We start from the raw sequence: 17,760 nt of genomic DNA on the forward strand, positions 1-17,760 counted from the left end.
GTGTAAGTGACAAAAGTGTCCTTCACAGTTAAGCATAGCTGAAACGTATCCTTCAATTCAATTTGCACTCAATATATAGTTGCTCAAAGTAATCGCATCAGCTATTTGTTCGCCTTGATTGTAACATTAAATTTATTGTTACTAAATGCAGATAATATAAAGATTGGTGGACTTGTGGGCAGTGGAGAATTTTGTCAAGGGATACAGCAGGATATAGATCACTTGCAGATTTGGGTGGAGAATTGACAGATTGAGTTTAATCCGGCAAGGTGTAAGATGCTGGACTTTGGGAGATCAAATGTTAAGGAAAGGTATACAGTTAATGGCTGGACTCTGAACAACATTGACGTACAGAAGGATCTTGGGCCATACTTAGAGTATTGTGACAAAATTGATAGCTGAAATGTTTCCTTCAATGTGCTCACTATCTACCTCACATATGGTTGTTCAAACTAAGCATTGTCCATTTGTTCACCTCGATTGTAATCCTTAATAAAGCTCAGAACCTGTGAGGACAACCTCATTTGGGACCTTGAGTTCCTGTCACACTACTCACACACTCATGCAGACCCTCTCTCATCCACACGCTTTCCCTCATACACACATACATGCACCCTCACACTTACACCCATGCACACACCCTCTCACAAGCTTATACTCTATCACACTTTACCAAGCATACACACAGACATTCGCATGTGTACTCACACTCAAATGCTCTCTCTCACACACACAAACATATGCACGCACGCACATGCAAGTCTCTGGAGGTGAATTTGCATTTGAAGAGTTATATTTGCAGATACATTCTATTTTGCTCAAAAAGAGTACAATCTGCAGGCAGTCAATCCATGTAATACTTCATAAATTCCGACTTTTGCAATAGAACGAGTCTGACTCAAGATTGGGATACAGACAGACTCTAACCTCACCTTTAATACATTGTTTCAGTTGAGATGTCACCTTTTTTAAAATAAAACCTGAAGTTATTTTGAGAATGTGACGTAAAAGAAGTTCTGGGATGTATATATTAATGAACTGAAACCTGCAACCCATTCTAAAAGATGAAACACTGAACAGCAATCTAGGTTTCTTCAAAATATCATTTCAGTTGCATGACACTAATAGTCTTTTGCGATAAATTCTGTGTCTCATTATCCTGTTTCACAGCTACCTGATGAAGGAGCAGCACTGTGAAAGCTAGTACTTCCAAATGAACCTGCTGGACTATAATCTGGTGTTGTGTGATTTTTCAATTGTGGTTGCCACATTACAGGAAGGAAGTGCAGGATTTAGAGAGGGTGCACAAGAGGTTTGCCAGAATGTTGTCTAGTGGGTATGAGCTATAAAGAGAAGCTAGAAAAACTGGGTAGTTTTCTTCTGAGCAGCAGAGACTGAGGGCTGACTTAATAGAAGTCTATAAAAGTTTGAGAAGAGTTATAGCTCAGGTTGAGGTTCTGGATCTAGGTTTTCTCGCTGACCTGGATGTTTTATCACCATAGTAGGTACCATTATCAATGATCCTCCGGATGAAGCACTGGTGGTATGGCCCATTTTGTATTTATGTGTCCACTACCTTGAATAAACAGGCAGAAAACTAGCCACCAGGACACATGAACATCAACTAGCCACAAAAAGACATGACCCACTCTCACTAATATCCTTTCATACAGATGAGGAAGGACATCACTTCGACCGGGCCAACACATCCATCCTAGGAAAGGCCAAACAGAGACATGCATGAGAATTCCCAGAAGCATGGTATCCCAACCGGAACTCCATCAAAAAACACATTGACTTGGATCCAATTTACCACCCCCACAGAAAATGAACAGGAAATGACATCACCACAGGAAATTCCATCACAAACCAAGGAAACCTAAATACATAAATAAAAAGCGGGCCATACCACCAGTGCTTCATCCGGAGACTCACTGATGATGTTACCTAGTATGGCAATGAAACGTCTGAAAACAAACCTTCCAGTTCAGCCAGCAAACCTATATGCAAAAGTCTATAAAATTGAGATGCATGGTTAAGGCTGATGGTCAGAATCTTTTTCCAAAAGTTGAAATGTCTAAAACTAAGGGGCATGAATATAAGGTGAAAGTTCAAGGAGACCTAAGGTGCAGTTTCTTTTAATGTAAAGAGTTTTAGGAGTGGAACGCACTGCCAGGGGTGGTGATGGAGGCAGATACAATAAAGGTATTGAAGGGACTTAAAAATAAGCAAATTCACATGCAAGAAATGGAGGAATATGGACCGAGGGCAGGCAGAAGGGATTAATTGCATTTGGCGTCAAGTTCGGCACAACATCGTACACTGAAGAACCTGGGCTGTACTGGTCGAGTTCAGATTTAATACAGTGTATATTTCCGATGCGCATTCATTCAAATTGATAGGAACTGATAATATAGATTAAAAAATATAAAATTCTATTTCCTTGGTGGTGTTTGACTCTTGGTTTGAACATATCTCTGGAAACGGAGCTCAGTGTGAGTCTGACTGTATCCACTCTGTGACTGTGGAAAGGAAGTTCTTCGCTCTGACAGCAGTAACATACCTGCTGTTTGTTAGAAGCAGCTGGTCACACTTGGCTCTGTACCGAGGGAATATTACATTGTCTTGGTCCTTTGAGTACTTGCCTGGAGGAAGACAGAAGAGATACCTCCTGTAAATCAACATCAGCTGTGATTGGCAACATCAATGTAACATTCAGTTAATGATCAATAGGATTTTTTGTTTAAAGCCAGAAATTTAAACAGAACCACAGGTCTAATTCCACTCCTGCTCTGAGCTGCTCTTTGTCCATTTTTTCTTAAAATTCTAAGACCAGTTGAGTGAGATTCAGAAACTAAACAACACCCATACAGCTCCATGAATGAGGCCACCTGATGCAAGTGGGTATGTGGATATGTGAGTTTAGTTATTGATCTATACCTGTCAGTTCCTGCTTAGTGAATGTGTGGGTGTGGTTATCAAACTGTAACTTTCGGTATATAGTAAATATTATTTACATATTCACACAGCATTGACTGGTCTCATTGATAACTAGAGAATAATATAGCATCGGGGGGCGGGCATTCAGCTCATCTTGTCCATGCCAACGCACCCAGGTGCCCTTTCTCATCCCACCATCCTGCCACAGCCGGTAACCTTGCAGTTTACAACACTTGAGGTGCAGTTCCAGGGAACTTTTGTTTAAAAAAATGTAAGGTCTCTGCCTGCACCACCAAATCAGGCAGCAAATTACAGATACCCATTACTCTCTGCATAATAAAAAAAATTCCTCATATCATCTAATCCTAAAACCACTGAGTTTAAATCTGTGCTCCCTGATTTTTGAACTCTCTGCCAAAGTAAACAGGTTCCTCCTGTCTAATGTCTCCCTCTAATGTCACTAGTTAGTTAAAAATCACAAAACACCAGGTTATAGTTCAACAGGTTTATAAGGAAGTGCACGCTTTCAGAGTGCTGCTCCTTCATCGGGTTGCTCACTATTTAGTACTGTAGACCCCCCCATAGCCGTGGAGGATATGTTCCAGAACCTACAGTGGAAACACAAAACCATTAAATTAAATGGGAAATATGCCTTCCCGGCAGCCTCCTGGTCCCTGGTTCTGGAACATTCCCTTTTATATACTCGGACCACGGTAAACCGTGATAACCGGACCCACGAATGGGGGGGGTCGCCCTGTATTCCTTAATCATGGCACCTCTATTCCAAGGAATACAACCGCAAACTCTCCTAATAGCTACAATTCACCAGCCCTGACAACATTCTAGTAAATCTCCTCTGCACTCTCTCCACAGCAATGACGTCCTTCCTGTAACATGGTGACCCGACTGCACACAATATTCCTGTTGTAGCCACCAGTGCCTCATACAGTGTCATTGTTATTTCCCTATTTTTGTATTCACCCCTCTGCCAATGAAGGAGAGCATTCCACGTGCCTTCTTTACAACCCCATCTATCTGTAGGGACCCGTTCATTTACACACTCAGATCTCTCACTTCACCTGCCCCTCTCAGTATATTCCCATTTATTGTCTATTCCCATTTACCGTCTGACTTCCCAAAATGCATTCCCTGACACTTATCAGAGCTGAACTCCATCTGCCACTTTCCCGCCCACTCCACCAAACCATCTATATAGTTCTGTAGCTTACAGCTATCCTCCACACTATCCACTACATGGCCAATTTTTGTGTCATCAGCAAATTTCACAAATTTGCCCACCATATTCAACTCCAAGTCATTAATGTATAAAACAAACAGCTCAGGTCCCAACACTGAGCCATGCAGAGCATCACTTGTAACAGCTTTCCATTTACAATGGCCGCCAACGACCATTATCCTTTCTTTCCTGTGACTGAGCCAACTTTGGATCCAATTCAACACATTAACCTGTATGCCATGGACTTTTAATTCTTCGACCAGTCTGCTGTGATGTGCTGCTCCTTTAACAAGCTTGTAAAAGACACAGGCTCTGAAAAGTCGGAGTTGATGGAAGGGCTATTTTGATTATAGCTAACAGGTAATGCCTCAGGCAAAAGACTTCCACATTTTTAAGAAGAACACTTGTACAATGAAAGGGAAGTGTCCCAGTTTTCCCAGCTCAGCTTTTCTGTGATTTGATTTGGTTTTTGACTGTCTGGCTATTGACTGAAAGCAGTCAGACAGTTGAAAAAGCTGCTGAACACAAAGAAGCAGGTCCATGATGGTACCCTCTCTCTTGCATCTCTCCTGTAAGACCCTGTTGTTTGATTTTACCTTTTGTGCCAAGGGATATTTATGGGGATTGTTGTAAATGTTGGGCCCACCATCATTAAATTGATATAATCTGTTGGGTTTTCAGATTTTTAAGTTATTTAGTATTCTGTTCTCTTTTGTTTGTGTATCATTCAGTAAATTTGTAAATCAAACTGCTTTGTCTAAAACTATTAGTTTGACCAGCTGCATCCCTCCTGGAATATCTTCGTTATACTCGCTTAAAAACAACAAACAAAGTAAGGGTCCAGGTTACTTTCTTGAAATGTTTGGAGGGGTCTGGCCTTTTCCATAACAGATTGGGGCTGTTTGCAGAATTTATTCTGCAGTTCTGATTTGGGATTCAGGTTGTTGGACTCAAAGACAGCAAGTGGTAAGTCTGAGCGTCTTTTGTTCTGGGTGTTGAATTCAATTGGTTTAAATTCAATTGCTGGAATAAAGTGAGGACGGCAGATGCTGGAGATCAGAGAGGAGAGTGTGGTACTGGAAAAGCAAGCAGGTCAGGCAGCATCTGGGGAGTAGGAGAATCAATGTTTTGGGCATCAGCCCTTCATCAGGAAACAGTGCTTGGATTGGAATGGCTCTATGAGTCACCAAAAGTTTTCTGGGGGTGGAAGAAGTGATTTCAGAATTTTGCAAAAAGTGATTCAGGCCAAGTTGCGAGAATTAGCAGACCAGCTGGAGCTTGACCTGTCTCCTTCTATGAGGAAAAGGGCGATAATTACAGTAATAGCTCACCATTTAAATTTGCTGGAAATGCCATCAGAATCTTTAGAGATAGCTAACATTCAATTGAAAATGAAGCAACTCGAGTTAGAGGCAAAAGTCAAGGGCAACAGAAACAAAACAGTTTGAATTATGATTAAAAGCAGAAGAGAGGGAGAAGAGAGAGAAAAAGAGTGAGGGGAAAGGATTTTCCAGTACGAGCAGCAGGGAAGGTAAGACCGTTTGGTTTTAAAAGTACTTACCGGTAGCGGGCAGCGGTGTTTTTTTTTCTCTTTCACTCTCTCTTCACAGAAAGAGCGGGAGCACCAAGGGGAAGTGACGACGACCAGAGGGGCAGCCGAGACCCGGAAGCAGTTAGTGTAAGCTTACCTGGGTAGGTTTTTTCCCCCTTTAAAAGCGCGAAGGAGAGGATGAACTTCGGATCATTCGGGAGGCAGAGGGGGTCATAGATCAGAGTTATAGGGAAGTAGTAACTCCAAAGATGGCAGATAGATGGGTGACAGTGAGGGGGACTGGGAGGAAGCAGCCAGTGCAGGGACCCCCTGTGGCCGTTCCCCTCAAGAACAAGTATACCGTTTTGGATACTTGTGGGGGGGATGACTTACCAGGGGTAAGTAACGGGGCTCAGGTCTCTGGCACGGAGCCTGTCCCCGTTACTCAGAAGGGAAGGGTGAAGAAGAGCAGAGCAGTAGTAATTGGGGACTCGATAGTTCGGGGCACAGATAGGCGGTTTTGTGGGAACGAGAGAGACTCACGTTTGGTATGTTGCCTCCCAGGTGCAAGGGTACGTGATGTCTCTGATCGTGTTTTCCGGGTCCTGGAGGGGGAGGGGGAGCAGCCCGAAGTCGTGGTCCATATTGGCCCCAACGACATAGGTAGGAGGAGTGCCGAGGATGTTAGACAGGCTTTCAGGGAGCTAGGTTGGAAGCTCAGAGTTAGAACGAACAGAGTTGTTGTCTCTGGTTTGTTACCCGTGCCACGTGATAGAGATTCGAGGAATAGGGAAAGAGAACACTTAAATGCGTGGCTACAGGGATGGTGCAGGAGGGAGGGATTCCGGTTTTTGGATAACTGGGGTTCTTTCTGGGGACGGTGGGACCTCTATAAACAGGATGGTCTACATCTGATCCTGAGGGGCACCAGTATCCTTGGGGGGAGGTTTGCTAGTGCTCTTGGGGGGGGGTTTAAACTAACTCTGCAGGGGCATGGGAACCCAGATTGTAGCTTCAGGGTGCAGGGCCTGGAGTGTAGGGAGGTTAGGAACATGGCCTCAATTTCCAAGGAGGGTGCCTGTAAACAGGAAAGTGGCTTGAAGTGTGTATACTTCAATGCAAGAAGTATACGAAATAAGGTAGGTGAACTTGCAGCGTGGGTTGGTACCTGGGACTTCGATGTTGTGGCTATTACGGAGACATGGCTAGAACAGGGACAGGATTGGCTGTTGCAGGTTCCAGGATTTAAATGTTTTAGTAGGGTCAGAGGTGGGGGTAAAAGAGGGGGAGGTGTGGCATTGCTTGTCAAAGATAGTATTACAGTGGTGGAAAGGACGATGGATGAGGACTTGCCATCTGAGGTAGTTTGGGCTGAGGTTAGGAATAGGAAAGGTGAGGTCACCCTGTTAGGAGTCTTTTACAGGTCTCCTAATAGTCCTAGAATCATTGAAGAAAGGATAGGGAAGGTGATTCAGGAGATGAGTGACAGTAATAGGGTGGTTGTTATGGGGGACTTTAACTTTCCTGATATTGATTGGGAAAGCTATAGCTCAAGTTCGTTAGATGGGTCAGTGTTTGTTCAATGTGTGCAGGAGAGTTTCCTGACACAATATGTAGACAGGCCAACAAGAGGTGAGGCCATACTGGATTTGGTTCTGGGTAACGAACCAGGCCAGGTGTTAGAATTAGAGGTAGGTGAGCACTTTGGGGATAGTGACAATAATTCGGTGATTTTTACTCTCGTGATGGAGAGGGATAAGTGTGTACTACAGGGCAAGAGTTATAGCTGGGGTCAGGGAAATTATGATGCGGTGAGGCATGACTTAGGATGTGTGGCTTGGAAAAGTAGACTCCAAGGCAAGAGTGTAAATGATATGTGGAGCTTGTTCAAGGAGCAACTATTGAGTGTCCTTGATAATTATGTACCTGTCAGGCAGGGAGGAAAGGGTCGTGCGAGGGAGCCGTGGTTTAATAAGGAATTGGAATCCCTTGTTAAATGGAAGAGGGTGGCCTATCTCAAGATGAGACGTGAAGGTTTAATTGTGGCGATTGAGAGGTATAGGGTAGCCAGGAAGGACCTGAAGAGAGAGCTAAGAGCAGTAAGGAGGGGACATGAAAGGTCCTTAGTCGGTAGGATTAGGGAAAACCCTAAGGCTTTCTATAGGTATGTTAGGAATAAAAGAATGACTAGGGTAGGAATAGGTCCAGTCAAGGATAGTAGTGGGAAGTTGCGTGTGGAGGCGGAAGAGATTGGGGAGACACTGAATGAATACTTTTCTTCAGTATTTACTCAGGAACAGGGCATTGTCGTCGATGTGAATACTGAGTCACAAATAAGTAGAATGGATGGCTTTGAGGTATGTAGAGAAGAGGTGTTGGAAATCCTGGAAAAGGTGAAAATAGATAAGTCCCCTGGGCCTGATGGCATTTATCCTAGGATTCTCTGGGAAGCAAGGGAGGAGATTGCAGAGCCATTGGCCTTGATTTTTATGTCCTCTTTGTCTACAGGAGTAGTGCCAGAAGACTGGAGGATAGCAAATGTGGTTCCCTTGTTCAAAAAGGGGAGTAGGGATAACCCTAGTAACTATAGGCCGGTGAGTCTCACTTCTGTTGTGGGCAAAGTCTTAGAGAGAATTGTAAGGGATAGGATCTATGCACATCTGGATAGGAATAATGTGATCAAGGATAGTCAGCATGGTTTTGTGAAGGGCAGGTCGTGCCTCACAAACCTTATTGAATTCTTTGAAAAGGTGACGAAGGAGGTTGATGAGGGGAAAGCGGTAGATGTGGTATATATGGATTTTAGTAAGGCGTTTGATAAGGTTCCCCATGGTAGGCTACTGCAGAAAATACGGAGATATGGCATTGAGGGTGAGTTGGAGGTTTGGATTAGGAATTGGCTGGATGGAAGAAGACAGAGGGTAGTAGTTGATGGCAAAGTTTCTTCATGGAGTGCCGTCACTAGCGGTGTTCCGCAAGGATCTGTTTTGGGACCATTGCTGTTTGTCATTTTTATAAATGACCTGGAAGAGGGGTTAGAAGGTTGGGTGAGCAAGTTTGCGGATGATACGAAAGTCGGAGGAGTTGTTGACAGTGAGGAAGGATGTGGCAGGTTACAGCAGGATATAGAGAAGCTGCAGAGCTGGGCAGAAAGGTGGCAAATGGAATTCAATGTAGCTAAGTGTGAGGTGATTCACTTTGGGAAGAATAACAAAAAGATGGGGTACTGGGCTAACGGTCGGATACTTGGTAGTGTGGATGAGCAGAGGGATCTTGGTGTCCATGTACACAGATCTCTGAAAGTTGCCACCCAGGTAAATAGTGCGGTGAGGAAGGCATATGGCGTACTGGCTTTTATTGGTAGAGGAATTGAGTTCCGGAGTCCTGAGGTCATGATGCAGTTGTATAAGACTCTGGTGCGGCCGCATCTGGAATATTGTGTGCAGTTTTGGTCGCCATACTATAGGAAGGATGTGGAGGCACTGGAACGGGTGCAGAGGAGGTTTACCAGGATGTTGCCTGGTATGGAAGGAAGATCGTATGAGGAAAGACTGAGACACTTAGGGCTGTTTTCATTAGAGAAAAGAAGGTTTAGGGGTGACTTGATTGAGGTGTACAAGATGATTAGGGGGTTAGATAGGGTTGACAGTGTGAACCTTTTCCCGCGTATGGAGTCAGGTATTACAAGGGGGCATAGCTTTAAATTAAGTGGGGGTAGATATAGGACTGAAGTTAGGGGTAGGTTCTTCACTCAGCGAGTTGTAAGTTCATGGAATGCCCTGCCAGTAGCAGTGGTGGACTCTCCCTCTTTATGGGCATTTAAGCGGGCATTGGATAGGTATATGGAGGATAGTGGGTTAGTATAGGTTAGGTGGGCTTGGATCGGCGCAACATCGAGGGCCAAAGGGCCTGTACTGCGCTGTATTGTTCTATGTTCTATGTTCTATGAAAAAAAGAGGGAGTTTGAACGTTGGAAATTGGCACTTAGACAGGAGTTCAAAAATTTGCTTCCTGAATTAATAAGAACTCATGTGGAAGAGCAGAGAGTTAAAACAGCAAGACTGACATCAGAAATGGCTGATGATTGAGTTGATCAATAAATCAAAATTGGGCTACCAAAATCAATTTCAATCCATGAGGGATAATAATTGTGGATAAGAGAAATTCTCGTGTGGAAAGGAAAAAATAGATCTCGGTGAAGATCACAAGGATGATTTACTACAGGGTAAAAAGGAAACCCTTGAAGGGGAAAGAGAAGTGAAAAATCTCTGGTGTCTTCAATAAAGTAGGCCACATGGAGTCAGTGTTAGTGGGTTAGGAAAAGCATTGAAAGCCAGATGTAGGAAAACAAGACAAGCCAGTGAATTTTGTTGGAGTGGTAACATAGAGCACTGTGGAGACTAGAAAGCTGCACCAGAATGTACAAGCTGGTTGAAGTTTGTTTTTGGAGGAAGTGCCAGATCTTCTTAAACCATACACCGTGAAGTTAAAGCATAGGCCAGGAGCAGCAGGAAAGAGGGAACAATTTTCAGAGATCCTCTCAACCTGTGATGCTAAAAGATGAGGATATATGTACCTCTGAAAGACTATTGCCAGAAAAGGTAAGAGTAACGGGAATTCACATTGAAATAAAAAATACTCAATTGTAAGAAGTGAGGTGAGAGTATCTAGTGAAGAGGGGAGAAGTCATAGTAGGAGTACTGGACAAACTTTCAGCTCCAGGAATATAATTTATCGTTGCTAATGATGTTGCTGATTCACCGGTAGGAGCGCTGTTGACTGTGGTTGAAAAGCCAATGGAAATTTAGGCAACTGAACTATTGCAGGACACATATCCTGGGATATTTCCTGACTGAGTGGTAACGAGGTCACAAGGTCACCAATTGAAACAGGAAAGATCAAAGAGTACAGATAAGAAAGTTGAAGGGAAATTAGCAGAGACACTGTTTGATCAGATAGTCCAGACAAACCAGGAACAGATAAATGACAAAGCAGACATCTTTAGCTCAGGTAAATTAAGTAAGTTACAGCAAAAAGATGAAAATTTAAAGCAATTGTATCAAAAGACATACATAAAACAAATCCTATTGGATTGTTATTATCTTAAAAAAGATGTCTTAATGAGGAAATAGAGAACATCACATTCAGGCAGACGAGAAATGGGCAGAAGTTTATCAAGTTGTATTGCCAGTGGGTTATAGAAAGGACGTGTTGCGTGTAGCACATTAGCAACCTGCGTAAATTATCTGTTTGAAATTCACATTATTTAATTGTCATTTCTGTGTGTGACAACTGTTTAGTAAAGGATTAAGTCTGTCCTTGTCTGTCACAGAAACTCCATGTAAATATGCTTCATCCTGGTTGGAGGATTTGAGCTATAGACAGAGGTTGAATAGGTTGAACTGTTTCCCTGGAGAGTGACCTTATAGAAGTTTATAAAATCATAAGGCACATGGAGAAGTGGTGGAGCCTGGTACAATTACAACATTTAAAAGGCATCTGGATGGGTATAATGAGAAAACCTTAAAACTTGTCCTTAAATACTTAGACTAAATGTAATGTTGAATTATAGAGCACAAGAAAATAAACAGGGCAGGCAGGGAGGCATCAGGCCACAAAAGGGGGAACCGAGGATGTGCAGAAGATTAAAAACACCTGTTCTCACCAAGCAATTAAGAACATTTGCCTTAACATCAATGAATCTGTGTAAAAAGGACGCAGTAATAACATTTCACAGTTGTTAACATGTGAAATTAATGACAGTGTTTGTGATCTCGGAAACTTTATATCATCTCAATAGCATGCCAAAAACCTTGTAATAAACAGTTGGGTCCTATTAACTATAATGGATTCTTATGTGTGTGTATGTGTGTGTATGAATGTTTTGAAGTTATTTGCATTTTGGACTTTATGATGAATGAGTAGCCATCGCTGATTATGAAATGCAAACTCTGTAAAATGTAATATTGATGAAGCTTTAACTTACTTAGTGTTCTTACAGACCGTAACTGCCCCATTGTCAATTCCAACTCATCAGATCTTCTGCCTTCTTTGAATTTGAATCACAACCCTGAAAAGAAAGCATGTTTAATTTGAGACTAATGATTCATTTAAAATTCAACCTTATGGTAACATTTCAGCCCCATATACAGAATGATGCTGTGTTAAAGATAAAAAACAGGAGTCTCCTCCCAGCTTAAAAATTATTCTGACACAATCTGTCAGGAAGCCATTTTATGGTCAAAGCTTGCCCTCCTCACTAAGAAGCCTTTTTGAAAAATAATGATCTCTGGCATGTGCAAGGTTACCTTATGACCTCTCCCACTTAGTTTAGACTGATACCTCTTTATGATAGGGACTTACCTCACCAACAGGCACTGACTCGGCTGGATCTGTTTTTCCCACCTGATGGATGGCTAAGGGCCTATGGGAGTGATCAGTTAAGTGCACACAGACCTGTTAATTAACCTTTCTTCCTTATGAATTACTGCCTTCCCACTGTCTGTCTAATTAAGAACATGCAGTGTTTTTTGTAAAACTTTGTAAACAGGAAGCCTGTTTGTGACAAAAGAGTGGAGTAGCCTGCGAGGGCTCTTAAAGGAAGAGTTGGTATCCCACTCTTCTAAGGTTATAGAACCTTAGCTAACCTGGCCTTTAGGTGTCAATGTTACGTTATAACAGTGATGCTATTGGTAAATAAAGGTGAAGGCTAAAATTAAACTGTTTGTCAGATCTCCATGACGAACCAAAAGAGACTAATAAGTCTGAGTCCATAAGGGATTCCCTGGGCGGTCTCAACTTTAACAATATGAATAGAAAGGGTTTAGAGAGAGATGGGCTAAATGCTGACAAATGGGACTAGATTAGATTAGGATATCTGGTTGGCATGGACAAGTTGGACCGAAGGGTCTGTTTCCATGCTATATGTCTCTATGACTCGACAACTCTTCAGTAATTCTTCCCCGTCAGTGAACACAGTTTGCTGGTTACACTTTGCTTTGAACCGAGGAAGTATTACAGTGTCTTAGTCCCTCAGGTATTCGTCTGGAGGAAGACAGAGACACCACCTGTAAATCAACATGAGGCTAGTCTGGCAATATTGAACTGATTCATTGCACCTTCATTAGGATGTTTGTTGTTTTTTTTCTTTAAAGCCAACAACTTAACCAGAACCACGGATCTGATTCTATTTTTGCCCTAAGCTGCTTCTTGTCTGGAGATTTTGTTTGTTTTTCATGTGATTCGATACTAATTGATTTGGAGATGTTGGTGTTGGACTGGGGTGCACAATGTTAAAAATCACACATCAGGTGCTTCAAAAAAAACTGTTGCACTATAACCTGGTGTTGTGTGATTTTTAACTTGATACCAATTGAGTGAGATCCAGAACTGAACAACAACTGCCCAGCACCATGAATGGGAGTATTCAACCACCAGGATGCTTGCACAGTTCAATATCCAACTCCCCAACTACTTGTTGGAGAGAGGAAAAATGGTGCTACTTCTAATGTTTTTACCAAGACCCCAGTGTATGTCCTTTTACAATAGTATCACACTCCTACAGTTGATTCACACAAACTCAAGAAAGAGCGGGAAACAAAATGAAATTAAAACAGGGTTCAGAGGATTGCAAACCTCAAGAAAGTCCCACAGCAGCTTCGTCCCGCTCTGCCTCCCTCAGTCTGAGAAAGGCCTCTCTCTTCCCCCCAGTCCACTCACTCCAAGTTCCGGGACCAGTTCCTGCTCCGCTCGGCCTCTTACAAACAGCCCCCGGTTCTCCCTGAACTCACCCCGAATCAATCCCGGTCTCGGAGCCCCCTCTGTGTCCCAGGCTCCCATCCCGATGTGCTGCTGGAAGGAGCCTGCTGTTCCCTTGCTTCCCTGAGCGCTGATGTCTCCAATACGTTTTTTTTCAAACAAACCTCTTGCACTCACTGAGTAAATGCTTCTCAATGGCAGCGCTGGGGGAGGGCCTCATGCATGCGATCCTCTGCTCAGGAACAGTCAGCTTTGGGGAGAAAAACTTCAGTCCCAGATACAGTTGGGGCTGGAGTGAGTGGAGGCGGAGCTGGATGATCAGAGACATTGCCCTGCTCTGTCTGAATTCCTCTGAATTCTGAATTAACACACAACCTATCACTGTGAAAAAAAACTCATCCATTTGAAATTGTGATTACATTTGTTGTCAAGTTACACAATCTGCTGGAACCTGACCGTGAGTGTTTTCTACGCTTGGGGTCGATGCAACTCATTCTCAATTGCACAGAGTTAAAGAGAAATGAAAAGAAAAAGTTTCTATGTCATACTTTGCTTGAGTCAAGTGTTGAGTCACGTCTTGAGTGTGGGATTCATATATTTTTGAGAACTTGATTGATAACTGTGGGCCCAGAGACCTATCGATAACTGCTTAGGCATCGTGCAGCTTCATATAGGAATTTACAGTATTCCTCAGTGTTATGCGAATGCGTGTTAACCAGCAACTGTTAGCATGCTATATATGTGTCACTTTAACGTTGTATCTGTTGTGTCCTTATTTACACATTTTGCATTAACTCAGCATCTGTCCATCCAGACTCTGGTCCTCTGTGTAATAGTCAATTAGTGTTACTTCAAGACGGGTTTTATTCTGTATCCATCAAATGCTGATGTAAGCAGTAAAACGTTATGCTATTTGCCAGCCACTTAAATATTCCTGCAATCTGTGCCCCTAGGAGAGGCGAGTTCTGCAGATGCTGAGGATTTGAGGGCTTATGCCTGAAACGTTTAGATGAAGGGCTTATGCCCGATACATGGATTTTCCTGCTCCTCGGATGCTGCCTGACCTGCTGTACTTTTCCAGCACCATACACTCAACACCAATCTGTGCCTGTCTGTTTCTGGGATGTAAAGCACTTTTGTAAACCCTATTTCAGAGTCTTTACATATCAGTATGTTACTAGACTGAAACAAACCTTCGGAAGTGTAACTTATTTTACTCTGAAGGTGTCACCCTTTGACATAAGAATGTGTTTCATGTAGTATCTACAATTTTGAATGTACCAGATACCACTTTGGACAGACTCAGGTAGGACTCACTTCCCTCCACTCCCATACCCTATAAATATCAGCTTCTGCACACAGACAGTCACCCAAGGCTGGAATCGAACCTGGGACCCTGGTGCTGTGAGGCAGCAGTGCTAACCACTGAGCCACTGTGCCACCCCAATAGCAGGGGTGAGATCTCCAGTAAGAATACGCCCAACCATTTTATATTTACAATGAGAGCCTATATATCAATCTGCAAATTGCAGATTCTGCAATGTGAGTACAGTTGTCACTCTCTCCCTGTCAGTTTATGCGATGTGCATACTTGAGTGAAGTTATCTGCCTGTACGTGTTGGTTTCCAGTTACTGAATATGCGAGTAGAGTGATACCTCTACTCGCATATTCAGTAAGATATGCATACTTGAGTGAAGTTATGACCCTATACCTGTTGGTTTCTGCTATGTGAATATGACAGCTTTTGCTCTGTGAATGTGATTGTTTAATTATCAATCTGTCCATGTCAGTTTCAGCATTGTTAAAATTTGAACATTGTTATCAATATCTACCTGCCATCTTCTGCCAAGTGAACATGTGTGGGTCTGTATTGAAATGTACCTTTTGCTTTCTGCGGCGTGAATGCATGAGTGTGGTTGTCAATCTTTCCGTCAGTTTCTGCTATGTGAATGTATGGTGTAGTTATCCATCTGGACTGATGAAGGGCTTTTAGCCAAAACCTCAATTCTTCTGTTCCTTGGATGCTTCCTGACCTGCTGTGCTTTTCCAGTACCACACTCCTGACTCTAATCTCCAGCATCTGCAGTCCTCACTTTTTGCGTATCCATCTGTACCTGTCAGTTTCTGATCTGTGAATATGGAAGTGTAGTTATTGATCTCTCCAATTTGAATATGACTGTCTCTCCCTGTCAGTTTCTGTGATGTGAAGATGATGGTCCAATTATCTATCTGCCCATGTCAGATTCTGCTGTGTGAATACGAGTGTCATTATCAGTCTCTACCTGTCAGCTTTTGCTATGTCAATGCGATGTTAATTATTAATCTGTCTCATTAGGTTCTAGGTGAGTGTAAGAATGTAGTTATCAATATATACCTGTCAGATTTTTCTCTGGGAATATGAGAATGTATTATCAAAATGTATCTGTCTGTTTCTGCAATGTGAATGTGTTTGTGCAATCATCAGTCTATCCCTGACAGCTTCAACCATATGAATGGATGAGTGCATCTGTACCTGAAAGTATCTTTACCTGTCTGTTTGTGCTCTGTGAATAAGTGAGTGTACTTACATATTTGTCTCTGTTTAACATGACACTTGCAGAAACTGCAGGAGCTCTTTTTAGTTCAAATCTCTGTTCCTCAACATGAATAAGATTTCATCGATTGCCATCCATATCATGGTGGCAGAGTGGTGCCAGGGATGCAGATTCAATTCCAACCATGCTTCATTATCTGTGTGTAGTTTGCACATGTTTCCTCTGGGTGCTGTTGTTTTTCTGTATGGTCCAAACGTGTGCAGGTTTGCTGGATTAGCCATGGTAAATTGTCCTGTAGTCTTTAAGGATGTGCAGTGTCAGTGAGTTAACTATGGTAAGCGGGGAGTTATGGGGATAGAGTGGGGTCTACACCTGGGTGGGATCCGCTTTGGAGAGTTGTTGCAGGGGGATGGGCCAAATGACCTCTATCTGCACTGGAGAAATTCTATGTACTGTAAATGAAAATGAGACTTTTTATACCATTGTCAGTCTCTGACAGTATAGAGCAGTTTGGACAATTTCCACAACTTCTATGGTAGGGTTTATGATTGTAAGTTATATTCTGAATGTGCATTTTGAATTTATTGTTCACATGTTTATAACAAGACCACTTTGAGAGCTTTTTCATTCTGTGTCCAATAATCTCTAGGGATCTGTCTGAATGTGTACCTTTTCATGTCAATATTTCATTTCCCTTTGGACCACTTGAAAACAAAGTATTCATTCAGTCATTTTGTAAGAGGTGTGTTCTGTTTTCACTTTGTGGAAATGAATTAAATTGCAATATTTGTTTCAATCTGACACTTGGCCTGTTATCTAATTCCTCCAGCTTGGACAAACAGAATTGATATATGAATTACATACAGTCATAGAGTCAGACAGCAAGTTTAAACCATGGTAAGATAATTGGATGAATACTTAATCTGAATGTTTATTTACTTCTTTCTCTACTTAACTGGAATACATTGTGCATATGCAATAGGGGGTTCAGTATTTCTGAACAAACAAGTGGAGTTTACTTTTTGACCAATGTGATGCCATACATTTAAATTTGATTGGAAGTTCACTTGAATACTGGGACTGACATATTTCACTCTTACCCTGTCCTGTTTAACTTCATTAATGAAATGCTCGCTCTCCCAACCATGTGATCCTTGTGGGCATGATTTTTCTATTTTTGCCTATGGACCTATTAACCTGGCAGTACTTCTGAACTTTGTAAGTTATTCTATACCCACTGTGTATTGGCACTATCTCATTCTTTGTTGCGTCCAGAAATCAGTTGCCTTCACACCCTTCATTACATGAATAAGGACAATAACTGGCACAGTCAGCAACTATTTGCTCTGCTCTTCCATTCACTTGTACGGCTTGTGTACTTGGGAATTACTATCTACCTGTCAGTCTGTGCTATTCAATGGGACTGGTCCTTCAAAATTCTGCTCCGATGTGACAGGCTGCCACAGAGTAGAGCCACGTTGTCCAGTGAAGAACTTAGACACTAAAATTTAATGTTGACTATTCAGACTGTTCTCCATTGTGTATACACACTTATTTTATATATAAAAAAGATTTTTGAAAGGAACAGTTATGACACAGGGAGGATGCCTATACTCACTTGACCCTGCTTCAGTCTTCCTGCATTGTGTGACTGAACAGTTTAAATGTTTGCTGTAAAGTGGACAGCCAGTTAGCAAAGTGGGACAGGAGAGAGTTCTCAGTTCATGTTTCCTGAAGTGAATGGGAAAGATCTTATTTT

General features: G+C 42.3%; 1 protein-coding gene and 1 long non-coding RNA gene across 10 annotated transcripts in view; one reads left to right on the forward strand and one right to left on the reverse strand.

The window, feature by feature from the left end:
- The window catches only part of LOC122547020 (uncharacterized), a 73,314-nt gene that overhangs the window by 42,524 nt on the left and 13,030 nt on the right, over positions 1–17,760 (reverse strand). For 8 of the 9 annotated variants that reach the window (XR_015755191.1, XR_015755193.1, XR_015755187.1 and 5 more), the window contains exons 4-5: positions 11,695–11,778; positions 2,564–2,645 (exon numbers count right to left, since the gene is read on the reverse strand). This is a non-coding gene — a long non-coding RNA (uncharacterized LOC122547020). Of the gene's footprint in view, positions 1–775; positions 2,646–11,694; positions 11,779–17,760 lie in introns of those variants that run through there. The other variant, XR_015755188.1, reaches the window with a different exon arrangement.
- The window catches only part of LOC148135488 (uncharacterized), a 63,376-nt gene that overhangs the window by 33,806 nt on the left and 11,810 nt on the right, over positions 1–17,760 (forward strand). The gene's annotated exons all lie outside the window — the stretch shown is intronic.

The sequence above is a fragment of the Chiloscyllium plagiosum genome, unplaced genomic scaffold, assembly GCF_037043375.1.
Source record: "Chiloscyllium plagiosum isolate Xiang-an unplaced genomic scaffold, Cpla_swu_hap1 HiC_scaffold_49, whole genome shotgun sequence".
Taxonomy (NCBI): Eukaryota; Metazoa; Chordata; class Chondrichthyes; order Orectolobiformes; family Hemiscylliidae; genus Chiloscyllium; species Chiloscyllium plagiosum.